The sequence below is a fragment of the Vulpes lagopus genome, chromosome 4 (assembly GCF_018345385.1).
Source record: "Vulpes lagopus strain Blue_001 chromosome 4, ASM1834538v1, whole genome shotgun sequence".
Taxonomy (NCBI): domain Eukaryota; kingdom Metazoa; phylum Chordata; class Mammalia; order Carnivora; family Canidae; genus Vulpes; species Vulpes lagopus.
Window position 1 is genome coordinate 104,402,532 of NC_054827.1, and position 15,187 is coordinate 104,417,718.

General features: G+C 38.5%; 1 long non-coding RNA gene across 1 annotated transcript in view; it reads left to right on the forward strand.

Annotated features, from left to right (window-relative positions):
- Positions 1-14,677, forward strand: part of LOC121489591 — a 56,121-nt gene extending 41,444 nt beyond the window's left edge. The window contains exon 4 of the long non-coding RNA XR_005987367.1: positions 8,697-14,677. This is a non-coding gene — a long non-coding RNA (uncharacterized LOC121489591). The remainder of the gene's footprint in view (positions 1-8,696) is intronic.
- Positions 14,678-15,187: the final 510 nt, after the last annotated feature.

The window sequence follows — 15,187 nt, forward strand, 5'->3', positions numbered from 1 at the left end:
TGGGGATCATGACCCAAGCTGAAGGCAGGCACTCAACCACTGAGCCACCCAGGTGTCCCCATTACAGCTTAAAAAAATCAATTTCAGTGTTACACAAAATCTATTTGCCCATAAAAAGGAAATATATAAAATAATTTTGTGAAGACAGAGTCTCAAGACTGTACAGGGGCACCTGGGTGGCTCAGTTGGTTAAGCATCTGATTCTTAGTTTCAGCTCAGGTCATGGTCTCAAGGTTGTGGTTTTGAGCCCCCAAGTCAGGGCTCCTCACTCACTCCAGAGTCTGCTTCAAATTCTTTCTCCCTCTCCATCCCCCTCTGCCTCTCCCCGCTGGCATGCTTTCTCTCTCTCTCTGAAATAAAGAAATAAAATCTTAAAAAAGTACAGAATTTGAAGATCAATTTCTATAAAGAATTAAAAACAGAGTATTAGCAAATCAAATCCTTTAGTGTATCCAAAGCATATGACACAATTACCAGATAGCATCTATTACTGTAATATAAGAATCTATCTTAACTATTCCAATTTTACATAAATTGTGGGAAGGCTTCCAATTACTTATAATGGATGTGATGATGGCCAATGAATTCTTAATGTGTAATTCTTAAACTCTGATACTTGAATAGCTTGGAGATTGTAGGAGTGATGTAGGGAGAGAAGGTGGACATTGGGGGAAAAGAGAGTCATTTAGCTTTAGGCAAATGCATTAGTTATTTGTGCTTATTGATTTAATTTCTAGGATACCCAAGTTGAAGTGAGGGATTATAAATAAAGAATGAACCTGTAAGGAATAGCTACCATGTTCCAAAACCTGGCTAGGTGGTCTACACCCACTATTATTTAATGGTTTAATCAGGTCTGGGCAAATATGCAAAGTGCACACATGCACACTCACATCAATGTAGTGCCTTCTAGGAACATTCATTAATTACAGAACAAAAACAACATATCATTTTTTAACAAGTTAATTAACGGTGCTGGGTGGCTCAGTTGGTTAAGCGTCTGCCTGCAGTCAGGTCATGATCCCAAGATCTTGGTATCAAGTCCTGTGTCGGGCTCCCTGTTCAGTGGGGGGTCTGCTTCTCCCTCTGTCCCTCCCCCACTTGTTCTCTCTCTCTCCTTTCTCAAGTTAATAAATAAAATCTTTAAAAAAAAGTTAGTTATGAGAGGAACTTATACATTGAACATTATTGAAATCGGCCCCAAATAAACACTTCAGATACTTTACTGACAGATGCCATTCACGAAGCTGGAGAGATAGTAATTTCAACTGACATGTGAGTTCACAGATCTTGGCATGGCTTTATAAGCTCATTAAAATGGTTTTACTGGTTGGAATCACAGAGACAGCAGAGACTCATGCTGCAAAGACATCTTGGCTCACCCTGATTTCCTGAGGCTCTCTTAACAGGGTAAGTGTCTGCTGTTGTACCATTTTGGAATGGAGAATTTTATAATCTCACAATTCCAAGGATGAATCTTTTTTTCTATCTGGCAGAGCTGTATCTAGAGACCCTTGGGATCCTGGGTAGGTTGGTGTGTCCCAAGAGAAAGGAAGAAATCTCTGGGCATATTTTTGTCATGAAACAGTCTTCCAATTGTCCCTTTGAGGATGCTTTCTGCTTCATTTGTCTCAGGCACTGCCTGGGGGAAGATTTTGAGGTTTCTTTCTTCTGTTTTCCTTGATAAAGGAGATTCTCTGCTACAGTTACCTGCCCTTGAAGACCTGGTGCCTTCTTATGGGGAAGGGAGTATTCTTTCTTACAGTGCAGAAGAGCAATAGAGCAGAGCTCTGCCTCAAAGATATTGACTAAAAAAATTTAAACAAAGCAAACTATGGACACCTCAGACACAAGACTTTGTAACTTAACCAGTTGGAGTGATAACTATTAGGTCAGTGACTGTAAGTCTATCCTATAAACAAGGATTATAAAATTTAAATAGGGCTTTGCCTCACAACAATTATGTCAGTAGCCAATGATGATGGCAAGGGAGCTACCCTGTCTTTCTGCTTCATCACCTAAAGTGACAGTATCCAACTTTCTTCTCTGCATCTATCATAAAGACACATTGATTTCCTTTCTGCAGAAACACATATTTCTTTTCTCCTGCTAAAAAGATAAGTCTGACAGATTTTAATCAAATGTAGTTGTTCACAACTACAGAAATTCGTTCAGTGCCACATATGAAAACAAAAATATACCAGCAGCTAAAGAAGGAGTTTTTTGGCCAAGTTTATTCGGGAAAACACTTGTATTAAAACACACATGTACACACGTACACACACACACACAAGTAGTGAAGCTTATGAGTTGGTTAATATTTTTCAAGATATTCATCGTGACATTGGTAATTGTTGGTCTCCAGTAACATTTCCACTAAACTATGCTGTCCAGATTCTCTTTTTAACCCCAAGATGTTAGAATATTGGGCCTTGGTCTTTAAAATGAAGACTTTCCCAAGATGAAAATTGGCTTATTTGAGCTATGATATAGAAAGATGAAGAATCTTCATGTCTCTTATCCAACAGGCTCTCCTCACTGTATTTTTGCTCTGTATTTGGCTATGGCCTGGCTAACTGTGCTATGAAGTATTTGCATTGTTTTATAATGTATTTCTTATGCATTGATTCTGAGTAGCTCTTAGATACACTGTATATCCAAGGAGAACCCAGATGTCATATATATATGTATTTTCTTTTGTATTAGAGAGCCGTTGAAGCTGATTTTTTTTCTTAAAATTTTTTTTTTCAAATAAAAAAGTCAGTGGGAGAGGAGCTTAAAATCAACAAAGCTTGACTTTTTTTTTTTGCATCTGATTCATTAATTCAGTTCTTCTCAGTATAAGTTGTACATGAACTGATTTTTTTTTTTCATGAACTGATTTTTAATGGTGCTTTTCTAAATATTTGAGTCTTGGGGATATTTTGTCTTTTCTTTTTGTATAGATATGACTGATTGCATTTTCATTAGAATGGAGAGATTGGATGTCTCTTGTTCACACCTAGTGGCAATTTCCTGCCCAGATATCTTGGTATAATACATCTTATTTCAGCTAATTTTCTGAGGTGAAGAAAAATAATCCACATTGTGAATGAAAGTGTACAGGTACAGTTTTAATTGACCATCAATCCAATCCTGACTTACAGGGCCCATCATTTCAGTAAAGTTTTTTTTCATTCTATCCTCATAATCTTGAATATTATATTAAGATATATGATTCAAGAATAATTGTATTTGGAAAGAAAATTATTGAAAGTTATTTTAATAATCCAACATAGTGATTCATAGTGTGAATATATATAAGCATTTCACTGGGCAAAAATAGAGAACTATATTTCTTTTTTTTTTTTTTTTTTGAGAACTATATCTCTTTTAAATGTGAGCTTTAAAGGCTTCTCTCAAGTGTGCTTTCACTATCATTTCCAAGTTTGTGAAAATTATAAAACATTATTATTTATATGATAATGTGCCCTATACATGAATTGCCCACAATACATTATTGGGTTAACTTTGACAACCCCTTTGGTTTAAGAATGAGCTCACAACTCTGATATTTGTCCATGATGTGCCATTTAGAGATATTTCTTTTTTCTGAAAAGCATAGGGTGATCTGGGAAAAAGAGAAGAGTGGCTAAATCAGAAGTTACCTTGCAAGAATAATATTAGAAGAGCTTGGCATTTAAGTTGTAAGAGGAATAAATTAACTTCTGAAAGTAAAAAGTAAGAAAAGGAAGCCAGTGAAAGTGGGTGATCTCATTCACTTGAAAATCATGGTGTCCTCGTTAAGCCTCAGCCAAGAAATTGGTGGTTAAAGATTTGTCCCAATTTTCATCTGGTACTGGCGTCCTTTGAAAGTTTAATCCAAAATGAAAGCCCATTCTGACACAGGAAATATGTGATTCTTTCCTGAAAGAATATTTGTGATGCCCCAAACCACAGCCACTAGAAGATACGAAGGCAAGCACAGAATATTACCTGGATCATGATTTATACATGCTGAACAGACAATAAACTCACCACCTTCCTTTGCCCCTACAGAAAATGCTACCAGCTAGCTATAACTATGACACAGTATTTTGAAGCAATATTTCTCAAAGTTTTTTCTTATTTACAAAAGAAGCAATTCATTTTGTAGGACATTTCAAACTGGCAAATGGCCAACAACAATTTCGACCAAAGCAGGGTGCAAAAGGTATCGCAAAACACAAAACGGAAGAATATTTAGGAAAGATGAAAACAAAAGGGAAGATTATTCATCCTTCCATATGGCTTTTTAAAGCCATTCTCAATTATGTATCGTTTATGGTAGTTTCTATAAAATTTTTTCCATTGAGAAGGCAGAAGACTGAATAAATTCTGTGAATGCACCAGAAAAGAAAGAGAAGAAATTCAGAATGACAATGGAATTTAGCTGATTGTTTGAGAATCTGTGTGTGATAATGACACTGTTAACCAGGAGAATGGAGAATGTGATCTCATTTGTTTTTCCAGAAAGGGATTTTAAGAACTTAACCAAAAATTAAAGTCTCTAGTGAGAGTGTGAACGTAAGCAATAACAGTCCTACCACAATTATGCATCTGATTGAAAAGGTACAGTATATCAGAAGTCGTAGAGACAATGTTTGTTTTTCTAGCTTGTGTGCAAGGGAATACACTCACTTCAATAGAGCGGAAAAAGTATGAGGTTTTCTCAATATGTATTTAGATAACTTTTTACAATGCACAATGTAGACCATATATCATGCCACCAATTCATGTCCTTGGCATCCTATAATTATTTATTTATTTATCTATTTATTTATCTATTATTTAAAATAGATAAATTATTATTTATTATTTTATTTATTTATTTATTTAGAGATTTTATTTATTTGTTTGAGAGAGACAGACAGACAGACAGAGACAGAGATAGAGAGAGCACAAGTAACGGAGAGAGAAGAAGCAGGCTCTCCGCTGAGCAGGGAGCCTGATACGGGGCATGACCCCAGGACCCTGAAATCATGACGCGAGCTGAAGGCAAACACTTAATGGACTGAGCCACCTAGGTGCCCCTAAACTGTATTATTTAGAGACATTTGGGCCTAAGTGGGATGTTGGAGGTTTCATTGTTCATTCCCTAACTGCCAAATAAAGTATTTTTTACACAATTCTAGCTCAAATCTAAGACATTTTATTTGTCAAATTGTTCACAGATCTTCATAGTCACTCCCCCAACACACCACTACTTGACAACTTCCAATCTTGTGTCTTTTTTTTTTTTAAGTTATTTCTACCCTCAATGTGGGGCTTAAACTCACAAGATCGAGAGTAGCCTATTCTACCAACTGAGCCAGCCAGGCACCCCCCAATCTTGTGTCTTAAAGATGGGTGTTTCATAACTTCTTTATTTGGGTTGCCCTTCCATTTGTTTTAGAAATAATTCTTGGAGCCCTTTCATAATTCTCTATAGCTCCTTAAAATCGGGAGGTCAAATCATGGCAAGTCTATACAAACCTTGGATGTGAAAAGACCCTAGGTTGAGTCTCTGCATGGCCAGATACTAAGTGTTGGACCTCAGACAAGTTACTACTAATTTTAAGCCTGAACTTTCCCATATGGAAGATGAGAATAACAATGCCTACCTCAAGGAACATAATGTGGGCTAATGCAGCTAATGTACTGAAAGCCCTAGTGTAGAAGAGCTCACTAGATAGATAGCTTGCAAAAGACAGTGGAAAGTGGGAGCCAGCGAACCCTTTGAGGCGTTCCCCTCTATCATCTGGATCCTGTCACTTCTGCTCATTTTATTGACAAAACTACGTACATGATCGTGAGACAATTTCTTGTGTTCCTTGTTTTTTTCCTGACATATTCACTGCTCATCTTATAACAGATCACTCTAAATTTGGGATCTCAGAACTTTATGAAATTAAATATTTTCTCAAAAAGTGTGACTACAACAGAGGAAGTCATTCTCGGGGTTCCATTTAGTTAAAGTATAACCCCAATGCAATGAATGGCATCCTGGAAGTAGCAGATCTTGCCTCCCAAGTGCCCAGGCTTCCCTAGGATTAGTCACTTGGCTGTCTCACCATGCAGCTAGTAATTCAGAGATAATCATGTTACCAAGATGCCATTTAATCTGTATTTGGCATATCTCAAGTTTTCATCTTTGTTAATAGAGCTGTCAAAGTTTCATTGGGCCTGACTGGTATTGGACATACTAGTGATTCACCCGGGGCGGGGGGGGGGGGGGAGTTGCAGTTTGCATGGAGAGACTCTATTTGCCAGATGGCAGCTGTTAATCTGCCTGCATCAGGGGTGCGAGGGGGGGTGGCTAAGCTCTGCTGGCCCCAAGCCAATGGGGCAATCCTTCACCTCTGATTACACATCGCTGTTGGCCCAGGCTAGGGAACCTGGGTCCTTGTGTCAGGGTGGGCTCTCCTCTGCCTGCTGGCTGGAAGTCACCTGGGGCAATGGATGCCAGATGAAGGGAAGGTCCTGTTCCCTCTTAGCATAGGTCATTGAATCAAAAGATTCCTGTGGAAAGCATTATGGTACAGTTGACTGGTACAAACCCAGGAGTCAGAGAAATTTGGCTTAAAATCCTGACTCTACCGCTTAACTAGCTATGTGAAGTTAGACATATCACTTAACCTCTTTGAGCCTCAGATTCTCCCACTTACATGATATGAACCTGAGAATGTCACCATGGGAGGTTCCCCATTACGTAGTCAGAACAGGGGAGCCAGATGGAGACCAGTCATGCAGTCCCATGAAGTAAACAAATAAGTGAAGGGCCTGGTACAAACTTACAATGACAATGAGTCGAGGAGTAGGGCTTACGCACTCTTTTGCCCCTGGATATAAAAGAAAAAGAAGGGGCACCTGGGTGCCTCAGTGGTTGAGCACCTGCCTTTGGCTCAGGTCATGATCCCGGGGTCCTGAGATGAAGTCCCATATCGGGCTCTGCTGCAGGGAGACATAGGCACAGGGAGTCTCTCTCTCTCTGTCTCTCATGAATAAATAAATCAAATCTTAAAAAAAAAAAAAAAAGAAAAAGAAAAAGAAAAAGTTATGGGAAGGGGGAGGTTTTAATAAGAGTGATGCTTTGGAGGCTGCAGGGTCAGGGTGTGAGGACAGGCATCTGTATGCAGTGGAATGGGCTCTCCATTAGGGTCTCTTTCTTTCTCTGTTGAAGGTGGGAAGAAGTCTTAGCAACATGTGACACTGGGATGAAGCAGAATGTCCTGAGATTCTCATTTGCCTTTATCTGAATTCTCAATCTCCAGACCCCAACTGCCTGAAGGCACTTCCTTAATTTTTGCCAATTCTCATCACAGACCCAATTTTTGTGACTTGGTCACTGTGGAGTTTTAAGGTGTGGTGCTCATTCTTGTTAAACCAGTTGAGAATTTCCTGGATCCCCAACTCTCGGCCCTTGCACAGAAGTGTACTGCTCTTCTGCTCAATGAGACCTTTGTGTGCCATGGGGCCGAAGGATATTACTGCATAAGAAAGAACCACAGGAAACTCCCATCGTTTTTTGTAGAGTCTGAGAAAAAAAAAAAAAAGTAAACATGTAACGGGGCACACTCTGTAGTCTCCTTTTGCTAATTTATGAACTGGAAGATGAATGTAGATTTATGGGAATAGTATAATAAAGTGTCACCGTGGTTTGGAGCATAATTTTGACCAATATAATAAAGCAGAGAAAGAAACAATTTTCCCCCATGAATGGCATCATCTCTATAAGCCTTGCCTTCTTCAAAGCTTTGTTCATTTCCCTTAAATATAATAAATTGGGCAGGCACAAATAAAGAATGATCTGTAAAAGAACACGGACTGATTTGCAATCCATGTCTTGTCTTGGAAGCTAAACTTTTGAGATAATATAGAAGATTAAAACCAGCAAGATACCTCTGGGTTGAGCCGCCACTCTTGTGTTACACTTGTGTTTATCACCAGGATCCACTTCTATTTTTTTCTTCCTTTTCCCCACTTCCCCCTCCTTCTCTGTTGGTCAATCAGATGCCTAATGCCTCTGACTTGTCCAAGAATGGTCTATGATCCAGGCTAAGCCAGTTCAAGGCTTCCCTGGGACTGTGGTTGGTGATACAAAGACAGAAGTGCTCTCATATCTAGAACAGCCGCATATTATCCGATGACTGCTGGCGGTGGGAGCCTGACTTGAGAAGGAAGCCAGAGCAGAGTAGAGCAGCAGCAATAGTGAGACGGACAAGAAGCCTTACCTGAGTGCTCTCCCTCAGCTATGCTCAAAACCAGAGCTCTCTAGACGCTTCACTTCTGTCGACTAATCAATTCCTCTTTTGGCTTTAGCTGATTAGAGTTGACTTTTTGTCATTTGCAAACCAAAGATTTCTGAGTAATGTGCCACGCAAGTAAGGTAAATACTGCCACACTGGGGAGCATGCTCATTTATCAAGCATTTAGTGCATGCTTACTTGATGCTAGAAAGACCCTTTGCATAGCAAAATTACATGGTTTATTTGAATCATTGTCAAACAAAGAGAACACATCTATGTGTTAGTTCAAGGATACCTGACATATCTTTGGGTATCTGAAAAATATGTGTGTGTGTATCTTTTTTCTTCAGTAACTACACAATAGTGCTAAACCATGTGTCGGGGTTCCTGGATCATATAATATGATGACATAATTCATGAATCTTTGCTGACACTTTCATTTTCACAAAGGCATGAAGAACTGCTTTTTGTGTTCGTGGGCTGATGAGCTGTGTGACCTTAGGAAACTTACTTAACTTCTCTGAGCTTCCTGTGTTCATCTGTAAAGTGAAGATAATCTGTCTCCACTGGTTGTGGTGAGTAATAAACTAATTCACATAAAGTGCTCAGCATTGTGGCTGCCACACAATAAAATCATTCAATATTCAAGAATTTGGTAGCCACTTTTAATATAATTGTCGCCATAGTCGCCGTTGGCATCATCACGATGAAGGAAGCTTCACCAGTAGTTTGAATAATTTGCATGCATGTAGGGCTTTATTTACCATTTGCAAAGTACTTTTTCATCCCACTTGATACAGTGAGCCTACCCTGCTGCGCAACACCCATTTCACATTTCGTTTTCTTGCAAGTTGATAAGAGCAGTTCTTTCAAAGGTTTCCATGATATTTGGCAAGATCTACTGAGTCTAATATTCAGTATAAGGGACTGAGGAACATATCCCTTTCCACAGAAGAGTAAAAAAAAAAAAAAAAAGGAAAACATTTTTAGGATAAATGTGGCCTGGTCCGGAGTATCTTTAATCAAGGCTGGAAGTTTAACTGCTTCATGAAATTTGGTTACAGCTGTTACACCTGTGAACAGACATAATCAGGGGAGATGAAAAGTTATTTTGACAAGAGTGCCTTTCTTTTTCTTTTCCCTAATATAATATATCACTGATACCAAAAAGAGAAGTTTGAAGCAGACTCTCTGTTTTTGGTCGCTGGTCCTTTAAAATATCTTTAAAATTTTTTTTTCTTCAAGTTGGACCTCCTGAAAGACTATGTGTGTCTTATGTTACCAACATAAGCAGATTGTTGAATCTGATGCATTTAAATGTTTTCTTTGTTTTTGGAATTTTTTTTACAAAGGCATGCTTTCAAAAATGCCAAAATTATGGATCTGTGGTAAGATCTTTTTGTGTTTTTTTTTTTTTCCCCTCACAGGAAAATACTTTTGAATTAACAACTGGGTAAAAATCCTCAATTGTATTGTTTAAGGGAAGGTTATACTTTTGATCTCACACAAATTTCTAGAATAAGGGGAGGCCTTGATTTACTAATTGAGCAAAACTTGCTAATAATTCCATCTTTTTGCTTTGGATCAGGGTGTTTTATCTAATTCAGGGAAGACACAACTTCTTTAGCTTCTTTATTAATTGTTACGGGGGACAGCGATGCTGTGGAAAGTGGGAGTCATACCATCTTACAGGTATAAATTTTAATGGTCTCTTCCATAAAAAAACAAAAATTAACCAACAGGCATATGAAACAAAACTTTCCTGGGTATTTAGATTCTTTCTTTTTGGCCAGAGCTCCTGCCAGAAGCTGGAAGAAGTACTGAATTCAGAAATTTCTCCCTCTGTTTAGGTTATTCATGTTAATAAGTGACTTCTGATGTTGCAATATTAAAAAGATGTCAAGAAATAGTTTTCATTCTGTATCATTGATTTACTGATTTATTCCACACGTAGATTCTTAGAGTAGCTTATTAAGGGCACTTATTTTTGTATCCTTCATCATAGATGACAAGGTGAATGCCGAATTCTAGACTTATGTGTTAACATTCGTAATTACGGACAGTAATCATTGTATGAAGATGAGCCATAATATTTAGGTTTTATGAATTTTTAAGAAAGATTTTCTTTATTTATTCCTGTGAGACACACACAGAGAGGCAGAGACATAGGCAGAGGGAGAAGCAGCCTCCTTGTGGGGAACCTGATGTAGGCCTCAGATCCCAGGACCCCAGGATCATGCCCTGAGCTGAAGGCAGATGCTCAACCACTGAGCCACCCAGGTGCCTCCGTTTTATGAATTCTTGATGCACTTCGAAAGACAGGGAGCCAGATTCACCTAATGCTTAAGAAATTGTTTAGTGACAAATCAGGAATCCTTAGATGCTATATTAAGATATAGCTGCAGAATTTTTTGGTAATACACAGGAAAGCTATGTTAGCATTGGTAGACAATCTATCCTAGAGAAAGGAACCATAGGGACAGGCTACCCCATTCAGCTTCATATGATCGACGAACAGTTTAGGTAACTTACTGCCAAGTATTCTGTAGGTGATTCCCAAATTTTAAACTTAGACTCCACAAATATGACTAATATGTTACAGGTTGGGTGATATATGCTCAGCTCGATATTCCATACACAGAGGGAACCTGGATACTTTTCAGTCTCATAGCTGTGGGCACATATAAGACCAATTTAGCCTTAATAGCTCTTGAGAGCCCTTCCTGGACACCCACAGGACCTCCTGTGCATGCCCTGTCCCCTCCATCACTCCATCTGGATTCCACTGGGCTTGGTAGGTCCCCACTGCAGTTCAGCATGGAAAGTCAGAGCTGCTGGGAGGTCTGTGGTGGAGAGTGTGCATGTGGGGGAGGTGGGAAGGTCCTTCTGTCCATGTGTCACACTTTATCACTTCAGCCTGGAGGCAACACAGTTTGGACCTGAGTCTCACAGTGGCTTTCATCAAAATAGAGCTGCCAGCTTCATCCGGCAATGTCTCTCTCCAGTGTCAGACTGAGTTTCCAGCTCCGGGAAACACATAGCATCCTCTTCCAGGTACCTGGCTTTTTATGTCTTCATGGATGTTTGTTCTCCACAATATGTCTCTTTCAGTCCAGACCTCCAACAACATTGGACATGAACTCATTCAAAGAAATGGGGATAACAAGATAGGGAGCCTGTGGCTCTATGGGTCTCAATGAAAATGTTGCTACCATTAGTATATTTTATTTTTAATGGATCATTTTGGAAGATGACCTGAGTATCATGATGATTTGGGCTCAAAGGGTACACAGACCTAGACATTTAATAAAAAACTTATTTTGTGACATTGTGGTTATGACAATACTGGACTCTAAAGAAATCTACAATTAATAGGTGGTCACTGTAGGTACACAGACCACCACAGAAAGTGAATAGAAATTTAAAGAAATTTGTGAAAGATCAACACAACAACCTCACCATGATGGTTTGTCGAGGTGGCTCAGATATTGAAGAGACAGAGTGTTCAGTAATCAGTGACTTCTGCATGATATTTGCATAGAGAGAACTTTAAAAAGGTTACATTTCTGTTCTACTTTCATATTTACTTTGTGTTAAGGTTATAGGATCTCACTGGCAATGTTGCTGATGCTATTTTTGTGAACTCCGACTCAATGTTTAAATGTAGCCGGATGGAAATTTTGAGCTACAGCAACAATAAATATATCTGACATCCTTGTGCCTTTCAAGTTGTACGATGCCTGAGAGTCATTCAAGGCTGTTTTTATGTTTTTTTTTTTTTTTCCTTGAACTCTGAAGTAAGAAAGAAACTTTTGTTTATAAATTTCAGAGATTTTTGTCTTTGCACTTACCACGAAGTCAAATGTAGATATAATCCATTTTAAGCACTTTTGGCAAAATTTCAAATATGCCTGTTTTTTTGATAAGGGGAAAAATCCCAACTTTTTGTCAACATAAGTCCTTTACCCTATGTTGCAGTATATGACTTCTGTCGATCAAGCTGTGATCTTGTGGACTTAGGGAATACTGATCTTGTACAGGAAGTAAGAGGCAGATATGTAATCTGGGCCATCTTTCTGATCCATTTTAGTTATATCTGATTCTAAATTGAGTTATATAGAACTTAACACAACGGGACCCTGTTTCTTTATGCCTTCTTTCTACAAATGTAAAATTTTATATGCCGATCTGAGTGAAGTGATCTGAGGGTATTCAACGTAAAAGATTAAAAAAAAAAAAAACCCAAAACAAAGTAAAAGATTACTTGACTTGTGCTTCAGTGTGTTCTATATTGGACTCCTTTATGAAGATATTTGGTAACAGAATATTTGTGTGTGTTTGTACATGTGCATAATTTTTTTTAACTCACCACACTTAGATGTGTGAATTAGACTGCAAGTGCCCTGTAGAGCAGGTTTGGGTGGTGGTGTTCACCATAACACCTGGTGGAAGGCTCTTGTGAAATAAAATGCTAGTATATAATTGTATAGACTTTATATTCCTGAAGATGTCTGTCTGTGACCTCTCTTACAACCATCTGGTGAGATGGATCGGACAAGTCTTACAATCGTTATTTCGCAGACAATAAACCTGAGCCTCAGAGAAAGAGAGCAATTTGTGAATCCCTCCATGTCTTCCACTACACCTTTTTTGTGAGTCTGAGAGCTGGAACCATACATTGAATGGGAGGAGCATAATTACAAAAGGGTGTTGGGGAAAGGGCATGTGTGAAGTCATGTGTCAGGCTGGCGAGAGTTGACACGGAGCTGCGGGACTTCTCCATCACCACTGGTACCTCACCTCCTGGCCCAGAGGGGAACATCAAACTACATTCATAATGGCCATGAGCAAACCTCAGCATGGCTGGCAATGAGGTTTCCAAATCAATGTTAGTGGAAATGAATCTCTGGCCTTTCTGAAAGTGGTCCTCCGGGTGCCTGCAGCATGTAGTAGTTTTTACTTAAACTTCAGGGTCAGGGATCCCTGGGTGGCGCAGTGGTTTGGCGCTTGCCTTTGGCCCAGGGCGCGATCCTGGAGACCCGGGATCGAATCCCACATCAGGCTCCCGGTGCATGGAGCCTGCTTCTCCCTCTGCCTATGTCTCTGCCTCTCTCTCTCTCTCTCTCTGTGACTATCATAAATAAATAAAAATTAAAAAAAAAATTAAAAAAAAAAAAACTTCAGGGTCAGTCTTTGAGTTGCTGGACCATCTTTACCTAACTCTTACCTGGTCTTGCTCATTACAGACTGAATTATCTCTCAGATGTACAGAAAATTGTATTGAGAATGAGTCAACAACAGCAAACAGGACTGATTGGGTGCTTGCTACCTTGCATTTTTGGGCTACAAATATTTTAATAACAAAATGTTCTCATCTATCAGAGTCCTAGTGAGAGACTTAACATTTAACTAAATCTTGCACAGAATTCTGTGATGGACAATGTAACAATTTGGCTTGTCCCTTCCTAATACATTACCATCCAATTTGACAAATGGTTTAATGAGTACATGTTACAATATGCAGGTGGCTGTGTTGATAGTGGAAATATGGTGGAAAGTGACATGTGTACTGTACCTGCCTTTACAGAATATATAAACTAGTGGGGATAGATGAGAAGAAAGGAATGAAAGCTGGATTAATGTGATGAAAAGACATGTCCCATGAAATGGGCATATCTTTTTCAGAGAGGTAACCATGCTGGATGAAACTTTCTGGTTATTTCAGTTTAGATTGCCTGAACTCCTTAATGTGATCACAGGTAGGCTCTGGTCTTAGTAGCTATAAAATATTGTGAAAGTTCCATGACCTCTTTGGACCACAGTTCTATCATTTGTGAAACACAGGAGTTGACTGGATATACTTATCATGGTGAACATTGCATAATGAATAGAAGCACCAAATCACTATGTTGTACACTTGAAATGAATATAATATTGTATGTCAACTATGCTACAATTGAACCAAACAAACAAAAATCATTTCAGTGAAATGTTGAAAGCTCTTCCTCTAAGGTCAGGAACAAGGCAAGGGTGCCTCTCTCACCCCTCTGTTTTAACATAGTTCTGGAAGTCCTAACCAGAGCAATTAGGCAAAACAAAAACCAAAAACCAAAAAACAACCAAACCAAACCAAACAAACCAAAACAAAAATGAAAACAAAACAAAACAATAACACCCAAACCAGAAAGAGAAGAAAGAAAGGGCATCTAAATTGGAAAGAAAAAAGTAGAATTATGTCTGCTTGTAAGTGATATGATTTTATATGTAGAGAATCCTACAGACTCCATCAAAAACCTCACAGGGTTAATAAAAGAATTCAGTATGGTTTCAGGATACAAAAATCAATATACAGAAATCGGTTGTGTTTCTATACACTAACACAAATATATCTGAAACAGAAATGAAGAAAATAATCACATTTACAATGGCACCAAAACCAAAAACAATAAAATACTTAGAAATAAATCATGAAATATCTCTACCTGGAAAACTATAGGACTTGGATGAAAAAAATTGAAGAGGATAAGTAAAGAGAAAGATATCCCATGTTCATGGATTGGAAGAGTTAATATTATCAAAAATGTCCACACTACCCAAAGCCATCTATAGATTCAATGCAATTCATATCAAAATTCCTGTCTCATTTTTCACAAAAACAGAAAAAAAATCCTAAAATTCATATGGAACCACAAAACACCCCAAATAGACAAAGCAATGTTGAGAAAGAAGAACCAAAATGGAGGCATCATATGTCCTGATTTCAAATTGTGTTACAAAGCTGTTGTAATCAAAATAGTACGGTACTGGCCTGAAAATAGACACAGACCAATGGAAATAAATTGAGAGCCCAGAAATAAACCCACACATATAAAGTCAACTACTGTATGACAAGGGAACCAAGAATAGTCAACAGAGAAAGGGTTGTCTCTTCAATAACTCGT